This window comes from Salmo trutta, chromosome 25 (assembly GCF_901001165.1).
Source record: "Salmo trutta chromosome 25, fSalTru1.1, whole genome shotgun sequence".
Taxonomy (NCBI): domain Eukaryota; kingdom Metazoa; phylum Chordata; class Actinopteri; order Salmoniformes; family Salmonidae; genus Salmo; species Salmo trutta.
This window is the reverse complement of record NC_042981.1, coordinates 45,412,305-45,426,472: the sequence shown is the minus strand read 5'-3', so window position 1 is coordinate 45,426,472 and position 14,168 is coordinate 45,412,305. Positions and strand designations below refer to the sequence as shown.

Here is a 14,168-nt window from a genome sequence, read left to right as displayed (position 1 = left end):
TTGAAAAGCACAGTGGGCTGTGAGTGTATATTTTGCTGACAATGTACAGTTGAGGTATTGACTTTTTCAAGGAAAATCTTTGACATTCTGTTAGCATAGCCTGTGACATTTGCCTTACATCAAACAGACAGGAAAGATGGGTCTCATTCCTCATCTCTGAGTGTGTGGACTGAAATGACGCAACATTTGTGAAACCTTTTTGAAAAAGGCAGCGTAGGTCTTTTTATTTTATTTTTTTCTCACTGTCGCCTGAATCAATCTGACAACAAATGAAACTTATTTGATTTGTGCATCTTCCTCAGGGCAAGTTGTCCTACATGGTTGATAAAGATATTCTGTGTTTATGTAATAATTTATTCAGCTTAATCTGTGTTCCCATATTTGGAGTCCAGCATCATTTCTGACAGCCGGTCTTAATTTAATCCCCACCCATTTGATGTTTGCAGATCTGTCAGATGTAAGAATTATTTTGGGAGCTCCACCACTATAATGCTTTGACCTATCTAGACCTTTTCGGTCTGCAAAAAGGGCCATGGAGAAGGGGTAGGGAGTGTATTGGGATGTGCAGTGAGTGTCAGAACTGAACACTGACAACTTTGTGTGGGTTGTGCATTGAGCCCCTTCCTGTACACTTTTTACTCTAACTGTCAAGCCCCATATCATCTACTTAAAATATCTAAAAGCAGGGGTGCAACTTTCACTGGGTACATCGGTGTGATACAAAAAGTGGCATCCATGTGCTTAAGGACCATGCGGACGCGATAACAGGTTTTTAGAACATTTTGCAAAGGTATTAATAATAAAAATCAAATCATCTTTACATAAGTATTCAGACCCTTTGTTATGAGACTCTAAATTGAGCTCAGGTGCATCCTCTTTTCATTGATCATCCTTGATGTTTCTACAACTTCATTAGAATCCACTTGTGGTAAATTCAATTGATTGGATATAATTTGGAAAGGCACACGCATGCCTATATAAGGTCCCACAGTTGACATTGAATGTCAGAGCAAAAACCAAGCCATGAGGTCAAAGGAATTGTCCGTAGAGCTCCACGGCAGGATTGTGTCAAGACACAGATCTGAGGAAAGGTACCAAATCATTTCTGCAGCTTTGAAGGTCCCCAAGAACACAGTGGCCTCCATCATTCTTAAATGGAAGAAGTTTGGAACCACCACGACTCTTCCCATGGCTGGCCGTCCGGCCAAACTTAGCAATCGGGGGAGAAGGGCCTTGGTCAGGGAGGTGACCAAGAACTCGATGGTCACACTGACAGAGCTCCTCTGTGGCGATGAGTGAACTTTCCAGAAGAAAAAACATCTCTGCAGCACTCCACCAATCAGGCTTTATGGTAGAGTGGCCAAATGGAAGCCACTCCTCAGTAAAAGACACATGACAGCCAGCTTGGAGTTTGCCAAAAGGCACCTTTAGGACTATCAGACCATGAGAAACAAGATAATCAGGTCTGAAACCAAGATTGAACTTTTTGGCCTGAATGCCAAGTGTCATGTCTGGAGTAAACCTGGCACTATCCCTATGGTGAAACATGGTGATGGCAGAATCATGCTGTGGGGATGTTTTTCAGGGGCAGGGACTGGGAGACTAGTCATGTACGAGGGAAGGATTAACAGAGCAACGTACTGAGATCATTGACAAAAACTTGCTCATGACCTCAGACTGGGGCGACGGTTCACCTTCCAACAGGGCAACGACCCTAAGCACATAGCCAAGACAACGCAGGAGTGGCTTTGGGACAAGTCTCAATGTCCTTGAGTGGCCCAGCCAGAGCCCGGACTTGAACCCGATCGAACATAAATTTGCACAAAAATATAACCTGCCTTTGCTTTGTCATTATGGGGTATTGTGTGTAGATTGAGGGAAAAAAACTATGTATTCCATTTTGGAATAAGGCTGTAACGTAAAAGTGAGGAACGTCAAGGGGTCTGAATACTTTCCGAATGCACTGTATGTCAGGTAGCAGTACCTAACAGATGTTGTGTGTAATGAAATGTTTGTAGCATTTTTGTCCCGTTTCAACAGAAGTAAATTAACTTGGCTAGTTTTTGCCAGTTGATGTATCAATCGAGCTAGCCAAAAACATTATCTAGCTACCTCACTAACTTTTGTTAAATCACACTAGACCTAAATCAAACGATTTGAAGACCGATATGTTTTTTGACAGCGCAATGTGAGTTTTTGTTAGTCAGTATAGCAATGTAACGTTATTGATCTGTCAGTTTCCCTAGCTAATTCCCTACTTTTCACACTGACACGGTATAAACCACTCTACAGGCTACATTGTCATGGTGCACAGTCAGTACGCAGCACTATGCTCATCATGTCTTAGCAGGATCAGATGGTGACCGGTGTCCAAGCAGTATATTATAACAATCAGTGACTGGATTTTATTTTATTTCACCTTTATTTAACCAGGTAGGCTAGTTGAGAACAAGTTCTCATTTGCAACAGCGACCTGGCCAAGATAAAGCATAGCAATTCGACACATACAACAACACAGTTATACATGGAATAAACAAAACATACAGTAGAAAAAAAGAAAAAGTCTATATACAGTGAGTGCAAATGAGGTAAGATAAGGGAGTTAAGGCAATAAATAGGCCATGGTGGCGAAGTAATTACAATATAGCAAGAAACACTGGAATGGTAGATGTGCAGAAGATGAATGTGCGAGGTAGAGATACTGGCGTGCAAAGGAGCAAGATAAATAAATACAGTAGGGGAAGAGGTAGTTGTTTGGGCTAAATTATAGATGGGCTATGTACAGGTGCAGTGATCTGTGAGCTGCTCTGACAGCTGGCGCTTAAAGCTAGTGAGGGAGATATGAGTCTCCAGCTTCAGTGATTTTTGCAGTTCGTTGCAGTCATTGGCAGCAGAGAACTGGAAGGAAAGGCGACCAAAGGAGAAATTGGCTTTGGGGGTGACCAGTGAGATATACAAAGCGGGGACCGAGAGACTGAAAAACAGCTTCTATCTCAAGGCCATCAGACTGTTAAACAGCCATGACTAACATTGAGTGGCTGTTACCAACATACTGACTCATCTCTAGCCACTTTAATAATGGAAAAATTGATGTAATCAATTTATCACTAGCCACTTTATTACCCTACATTACTCATCTCATATGTATATACTGTACGCTAATACCATCTACTGCATCTTGCCATCTTGATGTAATTAAATGTATCACTAGTCACTTTAAACAATGCCACTTTATATGTTTTCCTACCCCACATTACTCATCTCATATGTATATACTGTACTTTATACCATCTACTGCATCTTGCCATCTTGATGTAATGTATCACTAGCACTTTAAACAATGCCACTTCATATAATGTTTTCATACCCCACATTACTCATCTCATATGTATATACTGTACTCGATACCATCTACTGCATCTTGCCATCTTGATGTAATGTATCACTAGCCACTTTAAACAATGCCGCTTTGTATGTTTTCATACCCTACATTACTCATCTCATATGTATATACTGTACCCTATACCATCTACTGCATCTTGCCTATGCCGTTAGGCCATCACTCATTTATATATTTTTATGTACATATTCGTATCCATTCCTTTACACTTGTGTGTATAAAGTAGTTGTTGTGAATTGTTAGGTTATATTACTTGTTAGATATTACTGCATGGTCGGAACTAGCACAAGCATTTCGCTACACTTGCATTAATTAACACCTGCTAACCATGTGTATGTGACAAATAAAATTTGATTTGATACCTGCTGGAGCGCGTGCTACGAGTGGGTGCTGCTATAGTGACCAGTGAGCTGAGAAGGCGGGGCTTTACCTAGCAGAGACTTGTAGATAACCTGTAGCCAGTGGGTTTGGCGACGAGTATGAAGTGAGGGCCAACCAACGGAAGCATACAGGTCGCAGTGGTGGGTAGTGTATGGGGCTTTGGTGACAAAACGGATGGCACTGTGATAGAATGCATCCAATTTGTTGAGTAGAGTGTTGGAGGCTATTTTATAGATGACATCCCATTCCTCTGGTGATGTAGAAGTTAATCCAGGTCCTGCATTGCCTAGCTCCACTCCCACTCCCCAGGTGCTCTCATTTGTTGACTTCTGTAACCGTAAAAGCCTTGGTTTCATGCATGTTAACATTAGAAGCCTACTCCCTAAGTTTGTTTTACTCACTGCTTTAGCACACTCTGCCAACCCGGATGTCTTAGCCTACCTGGTTAAATAAAGGTGAAATTAAAAAAAGGAACAGAGGAGAAGTAGGGTAAGGCGAACTGGCTGTCTAGCACGTTCGGAACAGAGAGTAAATGGAGCAGGTTTCTGGGCACAATAGCATAGATTCAAGGCATAGTGTACAAACAAAGGTAAGGTAGGGTGTGAGTACATTGGAGGTAAACCTAGGCATTGAGTAATGATGAGAGAGATATAGTCTCTAAAGACATTTAAACCAGGTGATGTCATCGCATATGTAGGAGGTGGAACAACATGGTTGGTTAAGGCATATTGAGCAGGGCTAGAGGCTCTACAGTGAAATAAGACAGTAATCACTAACCAGGACAGTAATGGATGAGGCGTATTGATATTAGAGAGGCATACGTAGCCAAGTGAACATATGGGTCCAGTGAGTGGTTGGGCTGACTGGGGACACGGCGATTCAGACAGTTAGCAGGCTGGGGCTAAACAAGTTAGCAGTTAGCAGGCCGGGGCTAAACAAGCTAGCAGTTCGGGGCTAGCAAGCTAGCAGTTAGCAGACCGGGGCTAGAAAGCTAGCAGTTAGCGGACCGGGGCTAGAAAGTTAGGCAGAAGAGCCTTTGGGGTAAGTCTGTTTTTGCCTCTTCGTGCGGTGACGTCGATAGACCAGTCGTGGATTACTAGGGTTCCAAGTAGCTCTAGATAGCTAGCAGGCCGCGATTAGCAGAATGGGCCTTCAGCGGACGTCACGCCTGAGGGGCCTGTTGGAATCCTCGGGCAGATTATGTCAGTATTCCAGTCGTAGAGGATCGGCGGGGTTCCATGTCCCGTACCGGCAGTAGAAGGGGTCCGGATATTGTAGTCCTGGAGTGGGCTTTGATGGTAGCACAGGAGCCCTAGCCGGGCTAGCTTCAGGCTAATTGGTGCTTGCTCCGGGCTGGAAACGCTAGCTAGGAGTAGTCACCCGGGATTGCGGTTAGCTAGATGCGAAGATCTAGATGAAAATGTTCAGAGTTCGTGGTAGGAATCTGGGGATATGGAGAGAATTTCTTTATCTTTTTTTTTAGGTCCGTTATGCTCTGGTTTGAGGCACGTTGTTTGAACTGGCGAGAGCTTTCCGAGCTAAAGGTTAGCTGATGACCGCTAGCAATGCTTTGCTGACTGATAGCTGGTAGGTAGTTAGCTTGCTAGCTTCAGTTGGGATTCCAGATCCGAAGTAAATAGAAATACTTTAGAAAAAAATAACAGATCCTCGCCACATTGGGTGAGGCGGGTTGCAGGAGAGTATTTAGAAGTTGAGGTTTAGGAAAATATTTTAACCTTTTGGCGTTCCCCTAGGATAGGGGGCGCTACAGCGATTTTTGAAAAAAATTCATCCCCATTTTAAACGGCCTCCTACTCAAACTCAAAAGCTAGGATATGCATATAATTAATACTTGTGGATAGAAAACACCCTAAAGTTTCTAAAACTGTTTGAATGGTGTCTGTGAGTATAACAGAACTCATATGGCAGTCAAAACCCCGAGACAGATCGTAACAGGATGTGGAATTCTGAATTGTGGACTCAACTTCACATCTTTGCCTGTAATTCACACAGTGAGCAATGGTTCATTGAGCACTTCCTAATGCTTCCACTAGATGTCCCCAGTCTTTACAAAGTGGTTTGAGTCTCCTACTGTTAAAACTGAATGAATGAGACGCTGTTGAAATTGGTCACATGAGGAGGGCCATCACCATTATGACGCCGGCGGCCGTGGCTTCCCTCCCCTTTCGAAACGTTTTGAAACACAATGCAATCGTCCCCCTCGAATCTTATTGGCTCTCTTGTTGAAAAAGACCCTGAAGATTTATGTTATACAACGTTTGACATGTTTGAACGAACCTAAATGGAAAAAAAATGCTTCGTTCGTGGCCGACGAAGCATTTGGATCAGCCTTCAGACGCGCTAACAAGAACAAGCTCTTGGAACATAAAGGAGTAATTTTTTCGAACTAAAATACATTTGTTGTGGACCTGGGATTCCTGGAAGTGCTTTCTGATGAAGACAACCAAAGGTAAGGGATTATTGACAATAGTATACAAGACTAGATGTGATATGCGATTGTTCCAAGATGGCGCAGACCTATATTTACTAGGTAATTTTCTGAGTATCGCATCCCCTTTTATCGCAAAGTGTGATTACCCAGTAAAGTTATTTTTAAATCTGGTATTACAGGTGCTTTCAAGAGATATTCATCTATAAATCTTAGAATGACAATATTACATTTTAAAAATGTTTTCGAATAGTAATTTAGTAAATTGTAGCACTGTTTCACCGGATGCATTTGAGGGAAAATAGTTAGTCAACGTTACGTGCCGGTGTAAAATGCTGTTTCTATATATAAATATGAACTTTATCGAACAAAAGAATGCATGCATTGTGTAACATGATGTCCTAGGTGTGTCATCTGATGAAGTTTGTAAAAGGTTAGTGCTGCATTTAGCTGTTTTTTGGTTATTTGTGATGCATGTGGTTGGTCGGAAAATGGCTATGTGGCTACTTTTACGATATACTCCTCTAACATAATCTAATGTTTTGCTTTTGCTGTAAAGCCTTTTTGAAATCGGAGAACGTGGTTCGATTCAGGAGAGGTGTATCTATAAAACGATATAATTTGAAAAAAAATTGGAAAAAAAAAATTATTACATTTTGTTATGCTAATGGCGATAGGATTTTTCGCTGGATGTCCGAGGCCGCACAGGGGTTAAAGATATGCGAAGAAAAAGATGTAAAAAGATATTTACAAGGGACACGACAGGACAAAGACGTCTGACTGCTATGCCATCTTGGATGTGACAAAATGGCTGAATAAAATAGAAACTATATTTTCTCTACTATTTGAAGGAGTGTGCACATGCGACTATTCTGTGTTGAGCGGTTAACCTCTCTGGGGTATGTGGGATGCTAGCATCCCACCTGCGGGACAGTATTCAACAGCCAGTGAAATAGCAGGGCGGAATATTCAAAACAACAAAAATCTCATAATTCAAATTTCTCAAACATACAACTATTATATCCCATTTTAAAGATACACTTCTCGTTAATCCAACCACATTGTCCGATTTCAAAAAGGCTTTACGGCGAAAGCATACCATTAGATTATGTTAGGACAGCACCCAAACAAGAAAAACCACACAGCCATTTTCCAAGCAAGGAGAGGCGTCACAAAAAAGACAGAAATACAGCTAAAATGAATCACTAACCTTTGATCTTCATCAGATGGCACTCATATGACTTCATGTTACACAATACATGTATGTTATGCGCGATACAGTTCATATTTATATCCTAAAACCCCATTTTACATTGGCGTGTAATGTTCAGAAATGTTTTGCCTCCAAAAACTTCCGGTGAATGAGCACATCAATTTACAGAAATACTCAACAGTTATTTAAAGAATTATAGATACACTTCTCCTTAATGCAACCTCTGTGTCAGATTTTAAAAAAGCTTTACGGCGAAAGCAAATTTTGCAATAATCTGAGTACAGCGTTCAGACACGAAACCAAACCCGCCATTTTGTGGAGTCAACAAAACTCAGAAATAATATTATAAATATTCACTTACCTTTGATCTTCATCAGAATGCACTCCCAGGAATTCCCAGGTGCACAATAAATGTTTGTTTTGTTCGATAAAGTCCATAATTTATATCCAAATACCTCCTTTTGTTCACGCGTTCAGTCCACTACTCCAAATGCAGGAAGCGCGCAAATGTCACGACAAAAAGTCAAAAAAAGTTATATTTACGTTCATAGAAATATGTCAAACGATGTATAGCATCAATCTTTAGGATGTTTTTAACAAATCTTCAGTAATATTCCAACCGGACAATTCCAATGTCTTCAGAAAAGAAAAGGAACACAGCTGACTCTCACATGAGTACGCGCCTCTGAGCTCATGTCATTTTCTCACTCATCAACTTCCAGGCCCTCCTGTTCGCTCCATATTCACAGTAGAAGTAAGGAACAATGTTCTAAAGACTGTTGACATCTAGTGGAAGCCTTAGGTAATGCAAAATTAACCCTAAGTCACTGTATACTGGATAGGGAATCACTTGAAAAACTACAAACCTCAGATTTCCACACTTCCTGGTTGGATTTTTCTCAGGTTTTTGCCTGCCATATGAGTTCTGTTATACTCAGACATCATTCAAACAGTTTTAGAAAGTTCAGTGTTTTCTATCCAAATCTACTAATAATATGCATATCCTACCTTCTGAGCCTGAATAGCAGGCAGTTTAATTTGGGCATGCCTTTCAACTGGATGTGAAAATACTGCCCCCTACCAAAGAGAAGTTAACAAACAGGTACTGCTATATTCTTAATTTAGAGTTATTTATGTAACTTTAGTTGTGATACAAATGTGCGGGCTATATGTTTAGATTTTTATAATGTATTCTAAGGCTGCATGATGCGACTCTAATGATCGGGTCTTTTTCACAGGCTACAAGTGAAGACTGACATATCGGGATGCAACTGCTTGCGTCCTTATCCAATTCCGAGGCGCATATTGAAGATATTGGAAGTGTCCACATTTTTTTTTCGTCAGTCTACAAGATGAGTAGGCCCAACAAATAGGCTAGTGCTTTTGCTATGTAAATCTACTATCCCCCATAGTACAAAACTTGACCTATTCTGTGTGAAATAAATATTCTAAACATAGTCTGGGACAGTTGTGGAATGCAATAGATCCCAAATTAATACAACCACTAGCATCAAAAAAACTTTATTACGCAATGTGGCTGATGCAACAGATCAGAACATTTTAAGCGAAATGTTTTGGCCTGCCAAATGAGTTCTGTTATACTCACAGACACCATTCAAACAGTTTTAGAAACTGTTTTTGGGTGTGTTTTCTATCCAAAGCTAATAATTATATGCATATTCTAGTTTCTGGGCAGGAGTAATAATCAGATTAAATCGGGTACGTTTTTTATCCGGCCGTGAAAATACTGCCCCCTAACCATAAGAGGTTAACATGCTAAATTTTAAGTTATTTTGCCACTTTAGTTTATACAAAACGTATCAAATATCTAGGCCTATGGGCTAGGCTACATGAGATGTGTGATTATGATTAGGAAAAAGTCACTAAAGGCAGTTTCTAATGCTGGGGGTCATTCAACTCAAATTAAATTATATTTGTCACACGCGCCGAATACAACAGGTGTAGACCTTACAGTGAAATGCTTGCTTACAAGCCCTTAACCAACAATGCAGTTTTAAGAAAAATAAGTTTTAAGTAAAAAACAAGTTAAAAAACAACATAATTAAAGAGCAACAGTAAAATAACAGTAGGGAGGCTATATACAGGGGATACCGGTAGAGTCAATGTGCGGGGGCACAGGTTAGTCGAGGTAATTGAGGTACAGTATGTGCATGTAGGTAGAGCTGAAGTGACTGCATTGATGATGATGATAAACAAAGAGTGGGGGTAGAAGCTGTTAATAAGCCTTTTGGTCCTAGACTTGGTGTAGCAGAAAACAGTCTATGACTAGGGTGGCTGGTGTCTTTGACAATTTTCGGGGCCTTCCTCTGACTGATGGGAATATATAATAACCACTTGTGAATAGGCAAATTTGGTCACCCATCAGACTATTCTTGATTTAATCTTGTCTTTACATATACTAAATAATATGTGTGAAATTTGTTTTCATTTAGAATGGACCATTTATCATGCACCTGTCTCGAAACGTATTTTTTTCCCCCGCTGCCCCTGTTACCTATACACTTAAATAGCGACTGGAGGACACTTTTCCTGCGGTTCATTTTCATGCCAGCCAGGTAGGTTATACTCCTGTTGTAAAGAGAAGCAATGTGCTTAATATTAGGAAAGTTTAGAAATAAATATAGTAGGCCTAGCCTACAGAAAGCTGATGGGATCCTCTTTTTAATAGAGGCCATCACTGTTTTCTCACGCAACTGCATAGCCTATATAAGTGTTTCGCAACATGAGCTTATGGGCTCTCATTAAGTGTTTGATTAGATTTTTGATTACATTTGCATTGTTAGAGTGATTAGTGGGACTAGAGTGCTGAGTACCAGGCAGTTAGCAAGTTTGGTAGGCTACTAATGAACATCAGCAGCATCAGAGCTTGAAGAAGTCTAATTACAGTGACTAAACGGTCACCGTAACAGCCCTAAATGCTACAGCATACAATGATATTCTAGACAATTTGCTGCTTCCAACTTTGGGGCAACAGCTTGGGAAAGGCCTTTTTCCTGTTTCAGCATGACAATGCCCCTGTACACAAAGTGAAGTCTATACAGAAATAGTTTGTGGAGATCGGTATGGAAGAACTTGACTGGCCTGCACAGAGCCCTAACCTCAACCCCATTGAATGCCGACTGCGAGACAGGCCTAATCGGCCAATATCAGTGCCCAAACTCACTAATGCTGTTGCGGCTGAATGGAAGCAAGTCCCTGACTATTCCAACATCTAGTGGAAAGCCTTCCCAGAAGAGTGGAGGCTGTTAAAGCAGCAAAGGGGGACGCGCAACTCCATATTAATCCCCATGATTTTGGATTGAGATGTTCGACAAGCAGGTGTCCACATACCTTTGGTCATGTAGTGTATGTTTGCATGCCCAGTCATGTTCATATGTATATTCTCAGACATAAATTACTGTAGTTTTAGACCATCCATAGAACATACTATATGCCAGTGAAATTAAATATCATGGACTCAAATGTAATTCCTTTGCTGGAGGTGTAAAACAAAAAAGGGGACATATTTTCATGTTATGATATTGTGAAGGTTGGCTGAATTTTGGCAAAGAGTATGTTCTTTTATGTCTACAGATTCTCCCTGTTTTTATTAGCTTGGAAATGTTAACTGGAAACTTAACACTAGCTAACATTAGCTAGCTAGCTATTAGTACACTAACTTGAAATGAAAACGACTTTCTGACAACTAGAAACGTGAAATTGTCATGCCCGCTGCCAATCCCCCTCATCATGCACACCTGTCACCATCATTAAGTGCATCAGCGTTCATTGAACTCACCTGGACACCTTCACTTTATTGATTGCCCCTTCTATATCTGTTTGTTCCCCGTGTCAGCATTGTTTATTTTCCCCTGTCCAGATGCTGTCCTTGTTTTGTTTCTTGTCCGTTGTTTATTACATGTTCACTCCCTGTACTTGCTTCTCATCTCCCAGTGTCTGTCCTTGCAAAATGCTGACACCACAATTTGAAACATGATGGATTTAAATTTTTTGTTGTTGTTGGCGTTGGTGACGTCGGGCCCGGGTGCTGCTGCCGAAGGAACCGTGTGTGCCTCAGGTGGCTCGTCAGGCTCCCACGCCTCAGCCGACTCATCAGGCTCTCATCCCACATCTTGCCTCAGCCGACTCCCATGTATCGGCCGGCCCGTCAGGCTCGCCCAGGTGGATTTTCTGTATTGTACTTTCAGAAGTGTGTTTGATTTGCACAGCAGTGTATCCTTGAAGGAGAGAGTCCACACAGCACCCAGCAAAACAGGAACATTTCCAGAACATTAGCTAAGATTCCCATTAAGTTTTAGTTAGTGTTTTATGTAACATTAGAATGACATCCGTTTTTGATAACAAAATGTTACATTTTTTCCTCCTTGGAATGTAATCCTAACAGTCACTAAGATTGTGCACAACATCTGAATAAACACTGCAGAACATTCCCCAAACGTTTCATTAGGTTTCCAGGTGCAATGTAATAACACAATGTATCAGTTTTTAGAACATGCTGCCACAATGTGAATAGAAATGGTGCTGAGAGAACATTACAGGAACGTTCTGCTAATGTTGATGGGGACGTTACAAAAAAAACCTATAACGACAAGCAGGGAATATTCCTGTGTGGCTCAGTTAGTAGAGCATGGCGTTTGCAATGCCAGGGTTGTGGATTCAATTACCACAGGGGATCAGTACGAAAATGTATGCACTCGCTTTGGATAAGAACGTCTGCTAAATGACTAAAATGTCAATTCAAATTCCCACAGTGCTGTTAAAGTTATCGTGTGATGATTTGACAATAGTTGTACAATGTTTGGTTTTGGAAAACATGACTGGATGTTACCCAAAACAATATGCAGGGAACATTCCCGCAAGACTCTTATAAAGTTATAGTGTGATGTTATGACAATAGTTGTAACGTTCCTTGAACCTACTTCAGCAATAAAATGTTGGAGCAATATAAGTTGTTGTAAGATAACATTCCTGGTGATATTACTACTAACAGCAAGCATTCCTGAAAGACTCTTATGAAATTATTCTGTATAGTTATGACATAATCCATTAATGTCCTAAAAACATCAACAATAATGGAAGTAGTTCAGAAAACATTGCAGGATTCTGCTAATATATTTACGCTATCAACTCCCATTTATACATTGGTTTGTTCACACTAACCCTACTTAATACTTTGTTATCCCATATATACTTTTTGAACTATAACCACTTAACAGAAATAAAGCAATATAAAATACATTTTATTTTATTCACATCAACTGAAATAACTAACTCTTGCAACTGCCATATCAGAGTTGATTGGAATTCATTCAAGACATGAAATACATTTTATTTTTTGAACACCAAATGACATAACTGTAACTCTTGCAATTGCCATATCAACAGAGTTGATTGGAATTTGTTTCAGTGCAGCTCATACAAACAAAAACAGTAAACTGTATCACAAAAGAAAAGGCAGCATTGATATTCCATGATCTCGAGGGTCTCTGAATAGTATTGTCTTCACTAAAGTGCCTATGAGACGAAGCTACTAGACTATTGAGACGCAGCCACAGTGAGTGTCGTCAAGGTGATTCGGCAGGAGGCGAAGTCCTTGCAGGAGAACATGAAGACGTTGCTCGGTTTTTGTAGTAAGAGAAACTGCAAGAAGCCGGCCATCATGGCACAGAGCACCGGGTGATGCCGCAGGTAGGAGGCATGCTCCGCTTTCATCTCCTGTAAAACACACACGTCAGGTCATGTTGGAAACTTAGCTACTTACTCTTAAACCCCTAAGGTGAGAGTATGGGGTAATGGTATGATGTAGGGAAAAACTGTCACTTTTCTGTCCAGGTGTAAGGTTCTGTATTTATTTTCTAAGTCAACCTTGTGTTCTGTTTCGTTGTGTTCTTGAACGTAGCCCTGTTTTTCATTTTTGTTCATGATTTCACCTGTTAGTTACTCAGCTGGTCTCATCAGCTCCTTATTCAGTTCAGTTCATTATGTTTGTGCCTTTTGAGGTATTGTTCATTTTGAACATCTGGCAATATCTACATTTTCGACCCATTGGTCAGCTCCCTCTCTGAAAGTAAAGAAAACAGCTTGTTTTTTTATAGATATGAAAACAATAACTGAGATATGACCGTTCAATCTAAAGCAGCGGATGTCATTTTTAGGATATGTCAATACAGCCCAGTGCTGCTTACCTGAGATGCCATCTTCGTAGGCGAACGCTTTGACTGACTTTGTGTCAGGAAAAAGTTGCTTTCAGAACAGATATTTTTGATTGAAAATAAAAAAGTTTTTTCTCTCGACAAAAAGACACAAATGTACCTCCATAGCATATAACAATTTGCCTGTGAATAACCACACCTTCATACAAACGTGCTACTGTATGCAGAATTCTTGATGCACAACCGAAGATGCTGCCATACCCTGCTAGCACGCCCACAAGCGAGCCACTCAGGAGCAGAATGATGACATGTGGAAGAGCGAAAGGAATGAGATGGTAACAGCAATTTGTTGCAAGTTGGGGAGGAGGGCTAATAGCTGAACAATAGACTATTCAACCTTTACTAAAGAATAGTCTAATAGCCAATTTAGGTTTGAATATTTGACATTTTCGTCCAGGGCTTTATGTAGGAGGGAGAGAGAAGGGCGTCTTTCATAGTTTATAGTTTATGTTCACATGGGCAGGGCCACTGAGTTGAGCATAGTTTACTCTA

At 40.6% G+C, this 14,168-nt stretch overlaps 1 long non-coding RNA gene across 1 annotated transcript; it reads right to left on the bottom strand.

Annotated features, from left to right (window-relative positions):
* Nucleotides 1-12,702: 12,702 nt before the first annotated feature.
* LOC115162741 (uncharacterized) lies at nucleotides 12,703-13,738 on the bottom strand. The gene is made up of 2 exons (XR_003869634.1): nucleotides 13,650-13,738; nucleotides 12,703-13,525 (listed from the first exon to the last, which is right to left on the bottom strand). It is a non-coding gene; the product is annotated as an uncharacterized LOC115162741 (long non-coding RNA).
* Nucleotides 13,739-14,168: the final 430 nt, after the last annotated feature.